Source organism: Haemaphysalis longicornis, unplaced genomic scaffold, assembly GCF_048455015.1.
Source record: "Haemaphysalis longicornis isolate Haplotype H1 unplaced genomic scaffold, Haemaphysalis longicornis Haplotype H1 scaffold_157, whole genome shotgun sequence".
Lineage (NCBI taxonomy): Eukaryota > Metazoa > Arthropoda > Arachnida > Ixodida > Ixodidae > Haemaphysalis > Haemaphysalis longicornis.
In genome coordinates, this window is record NW_027526264.1 from 140,141 (window position 1) to 157,847 (window position 17,707).

The 17,707-nt window shown below is 44.6% G+C and overlaps 1 pseudogene; it reads left to right on the plus strand.

The window, feature by feature from the left end:
* Positions 1 to 11,484: 11,484 nt before the first annotated feature.
* Positions 11,485 to 13,036, plus strand: LOC144166026 (uncharacterized; annotated as a pseudogene).
* Positions 13,037 to 17,707: the final 4,671 nt, after the last annotated feature.

Below are 17,707 nucleotides of genomic sequence, written 5' to 3' on the forward strand. Positions count from 1 at the left end.
GGCTCCCTTGTATGGCTACGGACACCGTCTACGGCCCCAGGGCTTTCAAGCAAACTTCACACGAAATACCAGGGTCCCTACCGAGTCGTCGAAAAAACGTCTCCCGTCAATTACATCGTCGAGCCGGTCACTCCTAGTACCGATCGTCGCTTCCGTGGCCGCGAGACGGTTCACGTTCAGCGTCTCAAGCCCTATTACGACCCGCTCATCGTCGCATCACCCTGAGTCGCCAAGGATGGCTCCTTGTGCCCCCGGGGGTGATTGTAACGAAGATAGTGAGCGACCGTTAGAGCACCAGTCTCCCCGAGCGGGTATGTGTTCGGCTAAAGCGGAGGCTGACCTTCTGAGTGGCGTCAATCCCCCAGTGGGTATATGTCCCCGTAGCGACACAGCGGCAGCTCCATCGACAGTGCTTCGGCGCGAGACCTGCGCGCGGACGCCAGACCTCGTTTGGACTCTGAAACGGCCAGACCTCGTTCGTGCCTCTTGCAAGACCTGCCAATAAACCCCATTATAATATATATATATATGGCGCATGTTTTTTTAGGCGCAGAGCATAATAAATATTATGTTACTGAAGGTAAGAAAGCATAACATTACTTATGTTTTCTATGCCTTAATCGTTTAAGGAAAAAAAAAAACTTTAGGTGATATTGAACAGTTTTTGTACGTATCTGGCTTTCCCCTATGCCAGAACGGCCGTTTGTATATTGCACAGGAATAATTAACAAAAGACACCAAGGTCAACTTTTCCCCTTATATGGGTTGCAAGGCTGTACATACGTTTCTTACCGTGCTATGGCAGAGCAAGTTATCTTAAAGTTGGCATAGATTTTATGAGTGCAAGGGCTGTTGCAAACAGTTTTTTCTTGCTTTTGGTCTTCGTTTGTTTAGGTTCGAGGAGAGATAGCGTTTTTTGTTCTGTTACTTTGTGTGGCCTTTGAATGACGCAAGGCATACGCTGTGCCAAAGGGGGTCCGGCACAAGTTATTTTATGATGTTTGCGATTGTTCGAAAGATTTAGGAGACAATTTGTTTCAGTGATTAAACGCCTTTATATCGATATTAAGGATTTAGTGCTCTTTCATGCCGCAAACTGCTCTATTCGTTGGTTACATGCGGAATGGGTACCAAGTTCAGATATAGGCTGTCCTTCTTCGGCTTTTCTTGTCCCGATCGTGTCCTTTCGAGAAATAAGGCTGCGTCGGCGGCCACCCTGTTCGCGGACAGCAGTCCCCAGAGGCAAGTTAGAATGCACGTCCGGTTTGGAGTTTAGCTTCACTAAAACTGTTACTTAAACTTCGGTTAGTCTGCTCAAAACCGTTTGAATCCCGGAGTTGCCGTGATCATCCCGCATAAACGCGGCAGCAACCAACGTCCTGTCTCAAGTATATGGGAAGTAATACTATTACCAGTGACTGGAAAGATGACTCTGCAATCTCTGAAAACGTGATCTCGTGGAATGGTGTTTTTGGAAAACGGCTGTGCAGCCTGGTTCGATGGGAATTTGGTTTAAAAATTATTTTAGGTGCGTGTTCTAATACTGCCGCTTGATGGAAACAAGGTCCTTGTTTCCATCCAGTGGCCGTGGCTCTGAAATGAAGCTATGACTGCTGGCATTCATTAGGCCAAATGTTTTGAAGCTATCGTTCAGCGCAGTTTAGAAACAGGCGTATTTTAATCTTGACCAACCTAGTTTGAGTTGCCTAGGGGATAAAGCTGTCTCGCCGTGAAAGTTATTATGGTTCGTAAATCAAAATATTATGCTTCATCAATCATAATAAAATTTTGCCTTCTAGCACGACCTTCTCGACGGCTGCGGAAAACTAGAGCGTGGTGGAATACAAGGCACTGCATTTTGTTTAAAGTGACGACGAGAGGCTCGCGTGGTTCGATGTTGAAATTGAAGATACGCAACACAAAAACCAGGGCTCGGACGGAGTGTCCCACCAAAAAGACCCACGAAACGATCGTCATGACAGTAAAGATAGCGGTCCCTAGAGAGCATACATTCTCGGTAAAGTCAATAAAGTATAAAATTTCCAAATAGGATTTCATTTGCTGTTACAGCCCCCCCCCCTCTTCTCCCCCCCCCCACAAACACACACGCAAATGAAATACCGAAGTTAGAGAAGTTAATCCACCAAGGTGGCCCAGTGGCTATGACGTTGTGCTGCTGAGCCCAAGGACGCCGGTTGGATTCTCGGCCGCGGCGGAGGCTTTTCTGGTGGTGGCGAAAAACGAAAACGCATGTGTTAGAAATTTCGGCGTTGGAGATTTCAGCCTGTGCTAGAGATTCCCCGGTGTTCAAAATTAAATGAGCCCTCCACTACAGCGCGCCTCATCGCCTGTCTAGCTTCGGCACGCTAAACCTACTAATCAATCGAAATACAGTAGTTGTCGTTTTTCATAGACATTAATTTATAATTTTTTTAAAATAATGAGGTTTCTCAGCCTTCATTGACCGTCGCGGTAATATTGGCCGAAACGTGGGTGTTGACCATAGGAAGCAATATTCAAAGGTGCGAAATTGTTACGTGTACGTAAAAACGCTGAATTAAATATAAGCGTGCAGTGTGTTCTTAAAACATAACGGTGCGATTGACCACGTGTTCTCCACGGGTATTGAGATGTCGCTGAACGTCTCTAAATACGTCAGTTATTTGTCGACGCACTCGCGACTGCTTCGTTTTTCGTCGACCCCGATTAGCCACTATAATTTTTGAACCAATTAGGGTGACCAGTGAGGATGACTAGCAGCATAATTATTCAGTTGAGAACCGCACTCTGCTATAAAAAAATTCGCAGTGATACGCACTGAATAAAAGGTACTATTGAAAGCATATATATATATATATATATATATATATATATATATATATATATATATATATATATATATGTATATATATATATATATATATATATACAGAAAGATAGGGCAGCAGTCTACAATGCCAAAGGAGGCATAGGGGTGTGGTTAGGCTCTTTTCTTTTTCACTGCGGTTAGTGAAGTAAACATTTTTTTTTCTTTTAATATACAGAAGAAAGAAAGAAAGAAAAACACGCGCCCAGAGTGGGGACCGAACCCACGCCTTTCGATTACATGTCGAATGCCTTACCAATTCGGCTATCTGGGCGACTGTGTTCTCCTTCACTTTCTAGGCTATTTATATTTACTAGAAGTGTATCTGACGCTTGAGGGTGGTAGCCAGCGCCACTCTGACTACACGGGGAGAAGGGGACCTTCTTTTCAACCCCCGGGGCGTGACTCGAGCGTCTACAGCCTGTCATGAGCGGGTGACTGGCGGGAAGCCCTCTTATGCTACCTAGGCATCAAGGCTGCCAGAACCGAGACCCTCGCTAGGCTTTCGCAGAATAATATGGTAAGGAAATGAGGGGCTCGTTGAGGAAATACAGAAAGATAGGGCAGCAGTCTACAACGCCAAAGGAGGCATAGGGGTGTGGTTAGGCTCTTTTCTTTTTCACTACGGTTAGTGAAGTAAACATTTTTTTTCTTTTAATATACAGAAGAAAGAAAGAAAGAAAAACACGCGCCCAGAGTGGGGACCGAACCCACGCATTTCGATTACATGTCGAATGCCTTACCAATTCCCGCCAGTCACCCGCTCATGACAGGCTGTAGACGCTCGAGTCACGCCCCGGGGGTTGAAAAGAAGGTCCCCTTCTCCCCGTGTAGTCAGAGTGGCGCTGGCTACCACCCTCAAGCGTCAGATACACTTCTAGTAAATATAAATAGCCTAGAAAGTGAAGGAGAACACAGTTGCCCAGATAGCCGAATTGGTAAGGCATTCGACATGTAATCGAAAGGCGTGGGTTCGGTCCCCACTCTGGGCGCGTGTTTTTCTTTCTTTCTTTCTTCTGTATATTAAAAGAAAAAAAAATGTTTACTTCACTAACCGTAGTGAAAAAGAAAAGAGCCTAACCACACCCCTATGCCTCCTTTGGCGTTGTAGACTGCTGCCCTATCTTTCTGTATTTCCTCAACGAGCCCCTCATTTCCTTACTATATATATATATATATATATAGACGCAATTTAATGTCAATGTAATTTTTTCCTGTGCGTTCCAAATTTTTTATATGTTTCTATGACCAACCATACCCTCCCCTTTGCTTTCCGAGCTTTTCTTGACTGCCAAACTTTATTTCTGTCTTATTTCAACGACGACCTCATTTCCTATTCTGATTCGCTACATTCATAGCGAGGGCCTCTGTTCTGGCAGTCTTGGTGCCACAGGAAGCTTAAGAGGGTTCAACACTGGTCGACCACTCTCGACATGTCATAGACACTCGAGTCATGCCCCGGGGGTTAAAAAGAAGGTCCCCTTCACCCCGAGAGGTCGAAGTGGTGCTGGCTACCACCCCCAAGCACAGGAAAAAATTACATTGACATAAATACCCCAGAAAGTGGAGGGGGAAAATAGCCCCACCGGTAGCGTAGTGGTTGTCGCACCAGACCGGTATTCTGGAGGTCGTGGGTTCGGATCCCACCTGGCGGGCGTTTTTTCTCTACTTTCTTTCCTTCTTTCCAAATTGTTTATCTGTTTCTATGAGTTTCTGTATCCTTCACAAAGGCAGGCTTAGCTAGCCAAATCCACTAGCTGTCAAGCTGTGCAAACTAGTACGCACATCTGCAGAGAAATCCCTAGAATCCCCGCATACAGTCAAACCCGGCTGTAGCAGAGTCTAGTATGCACCGCTATTAGTTTATTTATTTATTTTATTTATTTATACAAGTACCTACATCGCCCTCACGGGCATTATTTAAGAGGGGAGAAAAAGCTAAGGAATACAGTACAGTCGATATAACAAAAAATGATTGCGGGTAAAGGCTGTATCGTTGAAACAACAAAGTGTTGACTTACACTGTCATAAAAAAGGCATCACTATGCAAATACAAAGCAAAAACCCAAAAAGAGAAGAGTGCTATCGGTTACACATCGGTTACAAGAGTGCTATCGGTTTGGTATATCCAAGAGTTCAATGTAGGCGAACCGGACTACAACAAATTTATTTGTTACGAGTTCACAATAAACGGTCCCGCTGCCAATCTCACATTGAGACACGAACATATAAAGTATGGCATTACATTGCACAAAACAATGCATTTATTGCATGCAATAAAGCTACTTTCCGTCTTAACTGCCTACTTCGCAAAAGAGCGGTGATTTTCGTTTTCACTTTCTTTTTGGCGGACACATTGTAAGCATCACTTCAAGTTTATGTCATTTAATATCGAAGCAATATTGGCTGACTGGATGAGGTCCTTGTTGAATCCTGTGCGTCGGAAACAGTTATGAAAGGTGTCGGGCGTCACGTCGCTCTATGCGTGTCTCAACATCTCAATCCACCTTCCGGTACCCCATGCAATTCCGTGGCAATTGTAGGTGCACCGAGTTCGATAGATGCGATGTGAACTTCATTATAAGGAATGTGTTTAGCATGAATTTTCTTAACGGGTTTGTTTTTGTTCGATATATAGCATAATTCACTCTATCCGTGGTTCGTTATACTCGGGTTTGACTGTATACATCAGTGAGAAAAAATTTGGAGGCTTTTTTTGACGCGGTGTTTTTATGCCTTGCCGACTGCCAGCTTAAGTGGTGTGCCAAAACCAGGAACCCACCCAACCCACCCTTAAAATATGTAAAATGTTTGTAAGAAAACTACTGAGGTCACTGCTTTAAACTGTACTGGTGATATCTTAAGAACGCCTTTCACTGTAAACGGAAAATAGCCGGAAATGGAGTTTTTAACAAGTAATGTGCCCTGAAAAGTACCTATAGCAAAACATTTACTTCCTAGGCATAGCGTAAAAAAATGGACGGACCTCCATGGTACTACCATTACCCATCCACGTAGTAAAAGCAGGATTTAGAACGACTATACACTATTCCTGTTGCGCTGTATTGTTAAGACTATTTCTGAGATGGCATTAGATCCCTTGTATATTACCACGTTCACAATAAACTCCCGATATGGGATAATCATCTCAAGCGGGTGGTCGCCATGTTGCTCTTTTGTTGTTTCCGTGTACCAGCACCTAAACCGTGGCTTAATGCTAATTAGAACGAGTAAGCAGGCCGCGACGGTTGCATGCAGCTAAAAAGCGGATACCGTGCTTGTACCTGTAGAGATACTTCACCCAGCACGATTACGGCAGACAGCGCGGCCGTGTCCTTTCAATCTTTTTGTTTTGAGGAGAGGTGTTATCCAACCCTGCCGCTAACAAAGAGACAGTGCTCGCAGTTGCAACAATTGCAATTTTCATCTGCTTCACTTGCTTGCGCACATATAGACGATTCAAATTCTCGTGCCAGGGTGCCAACGCACCCGACTGCAGCGCCTCAACTTGTCCTGGCGGCACGACTTGCTGCCCGCATGTAAACAACCTCCGTGATATCAACGCAGCGCGGCCGGTGACTCGGTGCGGCTGGAGCTTCAAGCCTCGCCTTGGGCCATCGTTTTTTTCTTATTTGAGAAGGACGAGTAGTGCCATTTGGTGGAAAGATTTTTAGGTGCCCCTGTCACACGAGGAATAGCCGCTAACAGCATTTGGATACGGCGACAGCTGAGGACAGCCCGCTGGTAAGTCGTCTGTCATCACTCGATATGTTTGTCAAACATTTGGATAGGGTTAAGTGTGAAGTGCCCATGCCGCACAGAGCACGTGCACTCACAGGCAAAAAAAGCGCACACTCGTTTTGTTGTACTTGTTAGTGGGTTTTGGGGTATGCATTCGCATTCTTTTGTAGTCCGGTTTGTAACAGGGCATTCGAGAGAAAACCGTTTGTCGCGCGCAGCGTCGTTTCAAAGCAATCTAAGGGTTACATCGTGCTGGCGAAAATCAGCGCAGTCAGACGGAAGCGCGAAGGAAGGTAGAGAGGTCGGGGAAGACGGTGTTCATATTTAAAAGAAAGCTTCATGCAAGACGAGAAAAGGAACACAACCCGCCTGCGTTTCTCCGAACTTCAGGACAGCCTCACACGGGTATCTAAAAGATGGTATGGGCCTATCGAACGATTAAATGCATATAGTGTGGTCCACGACGGCGACGTGGTTCGAACCCGTAATGTTTTTATTCCTTTTCGTACGATAATGAAGGGTCGGTATACAATCGGGGTCTGTCAGTCGCCAGCTAAGGCCACGTAATTCAAAACAAAAATTCATGCCCTTATAGAAGAGAACCGAGTTTTCCTTAGAATGATACCAGTCTGCGGAAATAACAAGGGATGTAATTTTTTAGAACAGCAATGCACACAATCTTTTGTTGGTAATAACCTTATGTCATAATCAAGAGTAAGATCCTACACCAAAATTGCTTGAATCATCTGACCCTCGATTTTGACAAGGAGCATGCAGCTACAAAAAAAAATGTAGTTGTATTTCATGTGACGGCTACTTCTATAATCACGTTAACATTAACTAAGGCAGGTGTGTGTGGCCTGCAGCGTTGGTAAGTTTGCAAGAATAGCATTTTCATTTCAACTGTATTTTTTTTGTTTCCATGCAATCATCAGTAATTTGGTGCCTTGAGCGAGGTTTACGTTAGCTGAGAAGACTGTTGTAACGGTTGCTTCTACAAATTACCTTTTGCACCAATCATGCTTGTCAGCACGGTGACACAGAGTATTTAGGTGTCAGAATACGGATCACTACTGCAAAAAAGAAGGTTTTCTCACCAGTGAAGGTCTTTCTCGTATTACACGCTGTGTTATGACAGATGACCATACATGATGACGCACGCCGTAACAAATTAGCTTTCGATGTAACACCACCAGGGAAATGGGTGGAGGTATCTGCAAGTATAATGGAAACTGCGTGTGCGTGTCCGGCATGAATTACTGATTTGCCGAAACGATTTTCTTGTGCAGATCCTGATACATGGTAGAGCTGAATGACTTCATAGATCTTGAGGCAGGGCTGGCTGTGCTGTACAAGGCAAAGCAGCATTTTTAATGCAAGTTGGCCCCTCTAGCAGACGTGAGTATGGCAACGGCTAATTAGCTGCACTCTTTCTATGAAAATGGGCCACCATAGTAGGGGAGAGGCAGTGTAAGGGTTCACATCTTTAAATGTGTGCCCACTCACTTGAATAGGTGCAACCTGGCATGTTAAAGGAAAAAACAGCAGTTAACAAAATCATGCAATACCAAAGTGTTTTTGATTCAAAAACAGAAACGGTTTCACGTGTTCTGAAAGGCCCCATGCAACCTCCAAATTTATAATGCTCGTTTGTCTCAGACAAGCCTGGCAGGAAATGTCAGGCACAGATATACATGAGTCACTGTATCATTTCAGAGCATACTTGCGGCGCTGCACTTTTTTACATCCAAACATGGAACGAAATCATGGAAAGATTTATTGCAGGCATGTTCAAGGGCTGTGCATTTGCCTTCCTTTTTCTCTCCCTTGATTTATTGGAAATGTTTGTAGGGTGTCTGTGAACTTAGTCACTTTAACCCATACTAGGGTGTCTTGATGTCGCTTGCGATAACCACATGATGCAGTCAGGGCCTCAGATATGAATGACATAAAAAATATAGTTACCCTTACGAAAATGCCATATATGGCCATATATAAATTATATGTGGCCATATATAGTTATATATGTGTTCATATATGGGTGCCACTTGCCATATATGGCGCAAATAGGGCCATATATGGCGTGGTCAGCCCATATATAGCGTCAAATATGGCCTTATATGGCCCCACATAGAGCCATATATGGCGCGTCCAACTCATATATGGCTCAAATTACAACCAACTCTTATATGGCGCCAAGTACAGCCGTATATAGACCGGCCAACCCGTATATGGCGCTAGATGCTTCTTTATATGGCATGAACAACACCTATATGACACCATCAGATTTATGTATTACACGAAATGCAGCCAGATATGCATCCAGTTATGCACCCCACACACTTATATATAGTGCGTGGGGTGGGGTCTTTACTGCGCTTGAGTGTGTGAGTGTATTGTGTTACCACAGCCATGAGTAAATGTAGCTTGCTAAATTTTTGTTAGAATAATTGAGGTGTGGGGAGTGAGAAAAACAAGGGCCGGGATACGGAAAATGTGGAAGAGTTTAATACATTGTACACAGGCATGCATATGCCTCGTGTGTGTGTGCGTGTGCACACGCATGTATGTGGTGTGTGCATGCGCACGTACATACATACATACACACATACATAATGGGAATACTCCCATTGCTTTGTTGTCACGCTGACATGTCCATAACCAGTTTTCTTGAAAAAATTGATTTAATATAGTGTTTAACACGCCGACATACACAGGCGATGAGGGAAGCCGTAGTAGAGGGTTCTGGATTTATTTTGAACACCTGGGGTTCCTAAATGTGAGCTGAATTCCTGGAACACACGGGCTTTCTCGCTTTTTGGCTTCGTAAGAAAAGTAACCGCTGCATTTCTCTTAAAAGAATTAGCCAAGAATTTTTAAACAGTAAAACAGATTGTAGATTTGGAGTGCCTTGTGCAACTACATATGATAGGAACGCTGCCATTGCCTCGTTGTATTGTTACATTCTTATTAACAAATGTTCTTTAGGGAACAATTCTCATTAATTTTCTTCGGACGACAAATATACAGGTAGGTATTTTGAGTGCCCTCTGGAAGTATAATGGCAGCTTTTTATGTCAAGTCCTTTAGCAAATTGAACATAGAATAAGCATCTGTTACCCATTCAGAGTAATAGTAAAGTTTACATAAAAGCACTCGTTGGCACTCATTTGATTTAGAAATCCTTATAAAACATTGGGAATAAAAATTGGCACACCTCAGCGTCCTTTAAGAAATATCGGTAAGCAGTAACATCAGGATCTAGAGTTAGCGTGCTAAAGGGACCTTGAAGTAATTTGTAGACATTGTGGGATTACTTGTGCATAATGGACTCTAAAGTTCCTAAACCGTGCTTTGGCCCCTGTAGTTTCATTGGCGCTACTTTCTTTAGAAGAAAAATCAATTCGAAAGTGGCATTTCTTTTCTTCATCTTCCTTGCTGATTTTTGGCGTTTTCTGTGACGCATAAAGCTTTCCTAGACTATATGGGTACATTTTACTAGCGCTAAAGGCGGACCACACGAGTAAGAAACGCACAGGACGAACGACATCAACTTGATTTATTAGAAAATACACATACACACTATGACAGCGACGCACGCGCAGGAGAAAGAGAGAGAGAGAGAGAGAGAGTTATTATTCAACATGTGGGCGGGTTATTCTTTGCTGCCGGAACCTCAGTTCTTTAGTGAACAATGTCACAGAAGGGGTGCTGATAGACTCGTTGCCTTCTTGATGGATAGAACATGCCTCGTAGATTTCACGTTCGCGTCGGGAGTGTGCCCAGCGTAGGACCTGTGTTTTTTCGATTACTGGAGTGCATTTGCACCTGCGACAATGGTCGGCCAAGTGCCCCCCTCCGATTACAGCCAATACTGCTGAGCGATGCTCTCTAGGCCGGTCATTCAGGCATCGCCCCGTCTGACCAATATAACATTTACGGCAGCCCGGCGAATTGCGACAAATTACACCAGTACTGCATGGCACAAAGCGGGTGGCGTGCTTTTTTGAGCACTCAGGTCTTCACTGCTCAACTTGTGGCACATTGTTGACAACTTGTGGGGAGCCGAAAACGCAACGGGCACTCCGCATTTTCCCGCCACGTTTTTGAGGTGATGCGAGAGCTGGTGGATGTAAGGGACAACCGCTGGTCTCCCTCTTTCCGACGGATCATCTCTTTCAGCATTGTGCCTGGCGCCTTTTATTTCTGCGACAAGGCTCTCAGTCACACTGGCAATGGTTTATTGGGAGAAACCTGCACTTTGTAAGCGCTTGACCTGTGTCGTGACGCTAGTGCCAACCTGGTGTTCACAGGACTTATCTAGAGCAAGCGCAGGCAGTTCTTTGCTATACCACTTTTTCTGATTTTTGAATGTGCCAAATCAACTCAAAATTTCTTTTTTAGATCGTGGATTGTATCTACAGCATTAGTTTTAATGGTGCATGCATATGGATATGTCAAGGTACTGCGACACCCTTTTTCTGGCATTTCGTGCGTGAACTAAAGTCCTTCAGAATTTGCTCTAAAAAATCTAGAACACTGTCGACAACAGGGGCACTTACTAGAAGCTCGACCCCTTTTAAAATAACCAGGTAGTCTTCAACATATCTCAAAACCGTGGCAACAATTGCTGGGTCAAGGCACGCGGCAATACGCTTGTCAAGATAGGCTAAAACCAAGTCACTTAAATTCTATGCCATACAGGAACCTATACATATTCCTTCCCTTTGAACAAAGTAGTCATCACCAAATTGCACCACAGTTGAAAAAAGATAAAAACTGAGCAATTATAAAAATTGTCACCTGACACCCCTGCAGAACTGTGGTTTTTGCAGCGAAGATTATGCAGTGGGCAGTGGAATGGAGCGGCCGCCACAATGGTCTCATCCAACCACTTTTTGCTTTTCGTCCAGTTATTCGCAGTCATCAGCACGAGCTCGCCGGTCTGCGTAGAACCACATGCGCCTGGCACGACACACGGCACGTGCCCTCGCCTGCCCGAACCGAGCCGTTGTTGCCCGGTGCCACTTCAACTTCCCGTTCCGGTAACCCATCAAGCTGCCATCAAGCCAACCGCATCGACATCGTCAAGCCAGCCAGAAAGCTACAAATACAGCCAGCCTTGCACCGCGCACCTCAGTGGGCAGTGGAAAGGAGCGGCCGCCACAATGGTCTCATCCAACCAGTTTTTGCTTTTCGTCCAGTTATTCGCAGTCATCAGCACGAGCTTGCCGGTCTGCGTGGAACCACATGCGCCTGGCACGCCACACGGCACGTGCCCTCGCCTGCCCGAACCGAGCCGTTGTTGCCCGGTGCCACTTCAACCTCCCGTTCCGGTAACCCCTCAAGCTGCCATCAAGCCAACCGCATCGACATCGTCAAGCCACCCAGAAAGCTACAAATACAGCCGGCCTTGCACCGCGCACCTCAGTGGGCAGTGGAACGGAGCGGCCGCCACAATGGTCTCATCCAACCACTTTTTGCTTTTCGTCCAGGTTGGTCCCTCCCAAGATTATAACGCTAAGCGATCTAGTAACTATTGTCTGCTGCTCCTTCCATGCCCACATGTGTTGCTTGATATAATCGCAGATTGTTTTCTCGTTGTAAAGGAACTTCTTCTTTGCGGGGATATAGAACAGAACCCTGGTCCGAATAGCGAAGTATTAGCCGCCATCAGCAAACTAACGGCACACTTGGATGAGCGTCATGACAACTTGCAGAAGTCTATTAACGATGTTAAAGAAAACCAGTTGCTACTTGATTCAAAGCAACAGATTTAACCGCTCGACTAACTGTACTTGAACAGAAGGTTACTTCCCTCGAGAGCGTTCCAGACGATACGCAGATGCTAGGTCTCGTAACGGCTGCCGTGCGACACGAAAGTGCCGCTCTCAGTTCACGGCTTGATGACTTCGAGGATCGCTCTCGTAGGGATAACCTAATTTTTTATGGGCTATTAGATTCTGTCTCAGAAACCTGGGCTGAGTCTGAGCTAAAAGTCTCTGAAATCCTGTCTGCGTCCCTTAAACTGGATCTTCCTAATGAAGCCATCTCCCGTGCTCACAGGATTGGAACCTTTGTGCAGAACAAATGTCGACCTGTCCTTGTTCGTTTTAGTTCTTTCAAAACAAGAGAAGGTGTCTTTGCTAAGAAATCTATGCTTCGTAGCACCCCCGTGTCAGTTACGAAGATTTCTGCAAGGCCACGCGCAGCATTTAGAAAAAGCTTTTAAATTTCGCGAAAACCACTGGGCAGCCATATTACCTCAAGTATAATAAGATAGTAATTAACAAGAAAGCCTATGTTTATTGTCCGGTCACCGATCGTGTAACTGAGGCTGGGCCTATGTATGATAACCCCGTTCACGTTGCCCCCCAAGCAACAAACGCAGAAAGCGCAGGGACCAGCGCTCCTTCTTCACCACGATAGCTAGATAAGCATTTTCAAGCACATGAATTTTCTTTTATACTATGTAATTCTCGAAGTTTTACTAACAAACGTGATGCCCTATCTGCACTAATAGATACATGTCTAGCTGATGTCGTCATAGCAACTGAAACCTGGCTGTCCGCGAAAATAGAAAATATTTAACTGTTCAGAAACGTTTAAGTTCTAGCGCTGTGACCGGGGTACGCGGTGCGGGGGCGGCGTATTGATTGCTATTAGCGACGAGATCAGCTCGTTCAGTGTGCCTGTTGTTTCGCCGCTTGAAATTGTTGTCGCGTGTGTTCGCATTAACCACAAAGATATCATTGTTTGTGGCTGCTACCGGCCTCCTAACCTAACTACCGGCTTTGCAAATGATTTACACGATGTCTTAAATAAGTTGCGAGTAAGGCTTCCGGCTACGCCTATGTTTCTCCTAGGTGATTTTAACTTCTCTGATGTTTCGTGGTCTCCCCCTTTTCCATCAATATCCAAAACTTCTGCTGACAGTGCTGCCTTTCTTGACGTGTGTTCAGACTTTAACCTTACCCACCTGGTTAATGCTCCAACCCGCATTACCTTGTCTACCTCCACAGTTCTAGACTTAGTGCTGAGCACGCATCCCGACCTAATTAAATTCCTATCAGTGTTTCCGGCGTAAGCGACCATCTAGCTATTCATTTTAACATGACTAAAACAACTAAAAGAAGTGATAGCTCAAAAGGTTTTAGGGACTACAAAAGAGTTGACTATGTTTCAATTAATATTGAGCTTCAGGTTTTCCTAAACGATTACCTTTCGAATTTTCTGGAAAGATCCGTGCAAAAAAACTGGAATTTGTTTAAGCAGAAGGTAGCAGAACTTACCAATCGTTATATTCCACTCCGCAGAATTAGGCAAAACGCAAAGCCCCCTTGGTTCACGCTTACACTAAAACGACTACTCAACAAAAAGAAACGAATTTTTCGAAGGGCAAAGCTAACTAACAACGCGGAAAGGTGGTCCGCTTATCTTCTCGCAGCTGACGAGTGCGCTCGCGCATTTTCCGTCGCAAAAGAAACTTATTATCAACAAACGCTTCCCTCCCTGCTTGCAACTAACCCACAGAAATTTTGGCAGACGATTAGCGATAATTAAAAAAAGGCGATAGAATTAATCCATGATGATAACAGCCGTGTACCAAAAGAAGCGTGTTGTGTCATTTTAAGCTCTGTGTTTTCATCGTGCTTTGTTAAATCTGCAGCCCTTTCTTTTCCCGACACCCCCCTCACCACTTTGTTCCAATGGAACCACTTATATTTGACTGTTCTGGCATACGAAAATTGATCGAAAACATGAAATTGGCCAGCGCTCCAGGTGAAGACGGTATCTGTGCAAAGGTTTTGCATAATACCTCTGTTTACTCATCTGTAATTTTATGTAAGATTTTCACGCAGTCTTTGGAATGTCATTCCCTTCCGGGCGACTGGAAAGCGGGAAAGGTGGTTCCTCTTCACAAATCAGGTGACGTTAATAACCCCCGCAATTACAGGCCCATATCCTTAACAAGTATACCGTCTAAGCTCATGGAACACGTCATCTATTCCCACAAAATCACTTTTTTAGAAAACAACTCCTTCCTTAGTGATCACCAGCATGGATTCCGGAAAAAGTACTCGTGTGAGACCCAACTTCTCTGCTTTACTAATGACCTATTTCTTGCCCTTGATGCTTCTTCCCTTGTTGACTGTATTTTCCTCGACTTTGCAAAAGCTTTTGACACTGTATGCCATAAACTACTACTGCTAAAACTAAGCAAACTTAATCTTGATGCTAACATATTAAAATGGATTGAATGCTTTCTAACAGACCGCTCCCAATTTGTAACGGCTAATGAATCCAACTCCCCCCTCTCACCCGTAACCTCTGGCGTCCCACAAGGATCTGTTCTTTGCCCACTACTCTTCCTAATTTACATTAACGACTTGCCACATAACATCTCTTCTTCCATAAAGCTTTTCGCCGATGATTGTGTTATTTACCGCGAAATTAAAACCCCTTCTGACCACCTTGCCCTTCAGTGTGACTTAGACAATGTTTCATCCTAGTGCGATACTTGGCTAATGAACCTTAATGTTAATAAATGCAAGATAATGAGAGTTTCACGTCGAACATGTAATATTTCTACTAACTACGTACTTAATTATTCCCCCCTTACTAAAGTTTGCACTTGGCGTTACAATTTCTGACAACCTTTCCTGGCAGACTCACATTGACGTTATTATAAACAGTGCTAACCGAACTCTTGGTTATTTACGCCGTAACTTCTCCCTTGCCCCGATGGAACTGACACTTCTTCTCTATAAAACATTAGTGTGACCTAAGCTCGAATATTCATCATCTGTATGGGATCCACGCATAAACGTTCATATCAGTAGCCTCGAAGCAATTCAACATCGCGCCGCTTGCTTCATTTTGTCCAACTATTTCCGTACAGCAAGCGTAACTCATATGAAGTCAACCTTAAATCTACCTAGCCTATCACTTCGCCGCAAAATCTCGCGCCTGTGCCTCTTCCACAAGTTGTACCATACCATACCCTCACTGAGTAACTCACTTTTTTTGCCGCCATCCTACATTTCATCCCGCAGCGATCACCACTTCAAAGTTGGAATTCCAAGCAGCCGTACAAACCTTTATTTTAATTCATTCGTGCCCACAACAAGCTCAGACTGAAATCACCTTCCCGCTTCCATCGCATCCATCACTGACCCTGCCAACTTCAAGAATACCATGAACGCATACCCTTTTTAAACATGCTCCATTTGTTTGTACATATTGTTATTTGGTTTTTTCACCACTCGTCTCCTTAACGCCTTGTGCATTGAGAGTAAATAAATGAAATGAAATGAAATGAAAGATTAACCCAACCACGTGGTTATTATTATGTGTCCCTTTCTCTCTCTCTCTCTGTCTTTTCCCTCTGCGTGGGCGCCGCTGTCATAGTGTGTATGTGTATTTTCTAATAAATCAAGTTGATGTCTAGCGTTGGTCTTGTGCTTTTCTTACTCGTGTGGTCCGTCTTTTGCGCTAGTAAAATGTACCCATTATCGTCTAACGAGCCAGCCAAACTTTCCGTCCTTAATTCCCAGACTAGCTAAGGCTTGCTGTTAAATTTCGCAGACCAAACCAGTTGGATAATCCATCCACTGTTACGCCATTGGAAATTTATCGTGAAGTGAAAACTTGGCGTAGACATGATTTGTGCTGTGGTGACTCTGGCTCTGTTTTCTGGGTATGCAGAAGGTGCTAAGCTTATTAAGGTCCGTGAAGTTAAAGCAACTGCACACAGCACACATGCGGTCTGTATTTTGGTTAAAGACTCTTTTCTGATTAGACTTCAGTAGAGCTCAGGCTTGCGTGCATGGTCAACTGGCATGATGACAAAAAAAGGTCATTCTAGCGGAAGGGAAGGTTTACTATAGAGGGTCTAAAATCAACTAGAACATTATGCCTAAAGCATAGAACCAAGGTACAAGACGCCCTTTTGACACAGGGGTGTGTGTGATTTTGCGAAGCAACCTCGATTGCGTCACAGGCGAGTTCAGTCCCGACGCACACACCAGCTCCCGGAGGTGGCCGTTGGTCAGCGTCTCGATGTGACTGGGGGCCAGCAGCGTCCTGACACGGTTGTGGATCGGCCGTCTGTTAGTCTCATGTCAACACACCTCTTATGATTAGGTGAGTACAGCAGGGATGAGCCAGAAAGCTCTGAAAGTGTGGGCTAACAGCCTTACAGTTGGCCTCCACTGACACAGGGAGCGTTCAGCCACTGCCACATGTTGGCGCGTCTTTTGGCACTGAATGGTACCATACTTTCTCGCTCTGAATGCGCTGAGAGGGGCTGGCAGTTTTAGCCGGCCCACTTTGGTGCTGACAACTTGTCAGGGGTATGGCAAGGCAATTCTTAAAGTAGCAAGTGCGCGAAACCAAGGATAATGACACAATCTAAGCATGTTGTTACAGAAAACCATAACCATAATTGTGGTTTTGTTTCTCACATTTGGTGCATATGCATGCGACAAATATCCCGGAAAGTCCATAAAAACATTACGTTCACACAAGTGTAAGATCGTGCGAATGAACCTTAAAAATTGGTGCATCGTCCACTAACATTGCAAGAAACGTGAGGGTCATTTTAGGTCACTGCTGTAATTGTTCTGGCCGCCACAGAGATCGCGTGATGCTTTATCTCGTTTCTGGCTTCATAAATAAATGCTGCTTTAGTGACAGGCGAAACGCTTAAGATTACCTTATTTTCGCGCCTATAACTCACAATAAAAGTGCGAAAATTGTAGTGGCAACGTAGAGCTTCGCACAATATTCGGGGTTTTTTTTAGTGAAGCTTCACGGCAATGCGCGTTGTGCTGTGAAGCTGCACTGAGGTCATGCCGTGAAGATGACCTTGAGTACAACAGTGAGGACTCAGGCTCAAGTGTGCTCTAGCGAGAGCAGTAACACTGAGTGAATTGCGACTTTCACCTTGCAGTGAACGTATTCTACTTACAAAATATATGCTTTTTCTGTCCACATAGTATGTTATGTGTTGCTTGAGCAGTAGCTTTGGTGCAGCCTTTCGTGTATCAAATGTGCGGGCAATACGCAAGATTTTTTCGTTTTCTTTTCCGGTGGGCT